The sequence below is a fragment of the Macaca thibetana genome, chromosome 5 (assembly GCF_024542745.1).
Source record: "Macaca thibetana thibetana isolate TM-01 chromosome 5, ASM2454274v1, whole genome shotgun sequence".
NCBI classification, from domain to species: domain Eukaryota; kingdom Metazoa; phylum Chordata; class Mammalia; order Primates; family Cercopithecidae; genus Macaca; species Macaca thibetana.
Genome location: NC_065582.1, coordinates 153801189 through 153805087, shown reverse-complemented (window position 1 = coordinate 153805087; position 3899 = coordinate 153801189). Strand labels below are relative to the sequence as shown.

At 40.0% G+C, this 3899-nt stretch overlaps 1 pseudogene; it reads right to left on the bottom strand.

Moving 5' to 3' along the window:
- Positions 1 to 341: 341 nt before the first annotated feature.
- Positions 342 to 1159, bottom strand: LOC126955664 (microtubule-associated protein RP/EB family member 1-like; annotated as a pseudogene).
- Positions 1160 to 3899: the final 2740 nt, after the last annotated feature.

The following is a 3899-nucleotide window of genomic DNA, read 5'->3' as shown; positions in this document are numbered from 1 at the left end:
TGATTTCACATTAGCTTAAAATTCAATTCAGTCTTTCCATTTCTTCACTGAGGTCGCCACCTCAGCATATTACACACCGTCTCCAGCACTCAGTGTGACCGGCATCCGCACAGTGAGCCCCAGAGTCAGCCTCTGTTTCCCAAGTGAACCAACTAGATATTAATACTGCTCTGCTACAACGTAAACGCTCCTAACTCAAACTTACTGGCAAAGCAGTGAAACGTCTGTGAAGTGACTTTAAGAAAAGGTACTTTTGCTTATGAAAAGAAACCAGCAAGTCCTCTAAGGATAATAACAGGGAGTATATTACAGTTAAGCACATGATTTGGAGTGAGGAATTCAGATGTTGCTCTGTTGGTCCAGGCTGTTAATACTCTTCCTGCTCCTCCTGTGGGCCCCCTTCATCAGGTATCACAAAGCCTTCATCTGTGGCATACGGAATGTGTATAGTCCTCCGCAATACAGGGTTATTTTCCTCCTCATTCTCCTGGCAAATCAATTCAATGGTCCATAGCTTTCTGAAGTAGAAATTCCTCTTTCTCCAAGTCATCAACAGTGAGTTTCAATACGTTGACCTGCTTCATCACCTCAGCTGCCTGGTCATCCCCATTGCCCACACCAGGGTTCTCTCACAACACGCTAGGGCCAGCCTTAGGAGCCGCAGCAGTTCTCTGTGTTGAGATGGGCCTCTGTGGAGCTGTATTGCTAAAATTTTGGTTTATTCAGAGCTGGAGCAAGGAGGGAGGGAGCCACCGAAGTTTCTTGAACTTGTCTGGCAGCCACAGGGTCACAGGCTTTTCCATCATACTTTGCATCAAAAAACTTCTTGAACCACTGCATGAATTCAAAATTGTCCTGAAACTTTCCTGTTACTGATTTGTCCATAGGAATTATTTTGTCAACACCCATCCTCTTAACACCCGCTTACAGTATTTTGAAGTTCCGGAAGCACTCATGTTCTAGCTTAGCTTGAAATTTCACTTTCTTCAAGTCAATGGAGCCAGGAAACAGCATGTCCATAAACTGACATTAGGCAGTCCCTGACCACACTATTTGATCTTTGTCAGATTCAACTGCAGAGCCTCATTGATCCAGGCCAGTATGTCATGTCGACTTAGGTTATCACTGGTCACTGACGTGAGTATATGTTCACTGCCATCTTCGGCTCTCAGGGGAACCACGTCCACTGCCCTTACCCGGCTCCAGTTCCTTCATCTCGTTCAAACCGCCAGACCCCACCCTTTTTGTATTTTTAGTAGAGACGGGGTTTTACCATGTTGGCCAGCCTGATCTTGAACTCCTGACTTCATGACCTGCCCACTTTGGCCTCCCAAAGTGCTGAGATTACAGGCGTGAGCCACTGCGCCTGGCCTTTATAATTTTATTGTAGCTATTTTTTAAAATCTTCTTACTCTTAGCTAATGTTAAACAAACATTTAAAGGTTAAAATGTAACAATTCCTGAAACCTAGTCTCATACATTAAAGAAATGCATACTATATACATGCTGAACACACATACACACATATGCATACGATATATACATATGAGAGAGAGGGAGAAAGATCATAAAAGAAATAAGCTAGTCATTTTTAAAACTGTACAAGGGAATTATTATTTTTGCAAATTGTACAAAGTTTGAAATTGTTCCAGAATAAAAATGTAAACTAATTGCTAACTAGTTTCAGTTGTGTTAAAATTAAATTTTCGTTCCTTTAATATTTTATTTCATATGAGAGCCTTTATTTTGAGAGTAGAGAAATGGTGAAAATGTTAGAGATAAACGTTAAGTATTGGTGTCAGAAAGAAGAGAGAGGAGCCAGGTTCTGGATATAAAAATGAGTGAAAATTTCCAGTAAGCAACAACAACAAAAAGTTATGAGCATGGGAGGAGAAGGGAGATGGAGAGGAAAGGCCATAATAAAGAACTTTGTCCTGGAGCACAAAGGATTAGAAAAGAGATTCAGGATTTATTGAGGCAGTTTAAAAAATGAGTTTTGGCGAGGCGCGGTGGCTCACACGTGTAATCCAGCACTTTGAGAGGCCAAGGCGGGCTGATCATGAGGTCAGGAGATCGAGACCATCGTGGCTAACACTGTGAAACCCTGTCTCTACTAAAAATACAAAAACAAAATTAGCCGGGCGTGGTGGGGGGCGCCTGTAGTCCAAGTTACTTGGGAAGGTGAGGCAGGAGAATGGCGTGAACTCGGGAGGCGGAGCTTGCAGTGAGTCAAGATCCTGCCACTGGACCTCAGCCTGGGCGACAGAGCGAGACTCTGTCTCAAAAAAAAAAAAAAAAAAAAAAGTGAATTTTATCTGTTTTCCTCTATATTTTTTGATTCTCTACAGTTAGAAATTATTCCAGTGCTATGAATTTCACCTACTCACATGGAAAATAAAAACAGTATTTTTCTAACTAAATCTCATTATATACACTCAGTTGTGACTTTCACTTATTTAAAAATTCCAGTTTAGGTTTTCTCAGTCCATTCAAGTTTCTCCCTTTTCACCTGCCTTTTTTCTCCTCATTGTGATCCAAACACATGGTGGTGAAATAGGAGGAAGTGAGAAGAATCAATAGACAAAACTGGAAGAGGGAACTCTAATATTCTTTTCATTTAAAATGAATTTTGGTTTGAGAAACCCTCTGTTCTCAACTCTTCAGGCTTTATTTCCACAGCACCCACTGCTGTGTTGTCACTGTTTCTCTCACAGTTTCCCAAACATTCATGACATTGACTTTGTTTTCAGAATGCAAACGGTTGTTTTAGAGAGGATCCATCAGGCCATTGAGGTTTTTATTTCTCTTCATCTGACACAAGAACACTCTAGTGCCACTGGCTTACCCTCAGACTTCCTTGATTGTTTTAGAGACATGTGACATTATGTAATAATCCATTATACCCACAGAATCATTAGTTGTTGCGCGGGGGTGAGGGGGAGGTATCTCAGATACTTTCAGAACACATTTTTTTCTCTCTCTATTGTAACTTATTTATTTATGTACTAGGGGAAAGTAGAAACCTTCATTTCTGATGTTGTGATCCTTTTTGTTCTTCCCTTTTCTATGTATTCTTTCTAGGGAAATGCCTAGATTATTCTAGATTATTTCCTTTTGGTTGAAAATCTGCTCTTCTGTAATCAACATATCCCTCCCCCACACTCAACACAAAATACACACACACACACACACATACGCACACACACATCAGTTTCTTTAAAGTGTAAACTATGCTCTGATCCACCATATTCTTATTCTTTTGGATTAAAACAAATCAAAATAGTCTTTTTCGTTCTCAAAATCTTAGTGCTTGAAAATCTAAGGTCACCTGACTTATCAGATATATGTTCCCACTTTTTGAACTTTACAAAATCTATTAATATATTCAATAACTGTTTTTTTTTCTTTCTTTTCTTTTTTATGTGTGTTTTTCCTTTCCCGGAAAAAAAAAAAATCTCTTCACCTAGGGCAAGCATTGATCCACTGAGGACTAGGAAGAAAAGTATCAGAAATGGCAGCTGTAAAACTCTTTTGTATTGCCAAAGTTTTATCTCACTTCACAATTTATCATCTAGTTCCTCTTTATGCTATCAGTGCATTTGTGCACTCCTAGTTTGTGCCAGAAAATATTCAGGGCAAATCTGGGTGGATAAGCCACAGTTTCTGTCCTCTTGGTATCCATGGCAAACACAGAGGAAAAATACGTTCATAGTACCTTAAAAGAAGAATCTTAAACTAATCAGATTTGTGGAGCACTGTTGGGGTCAGCTTAGGAGTGACTTCCAGAGGAATTCTGATACTCTGGACTTCAACCAAGACTGTGCTGGAGCAGCCACTGCACCCTAAGCAGGGCTTGCTTATTCTGGAAGTTTCTTATAATCGATAAGGTATAAGTCTTC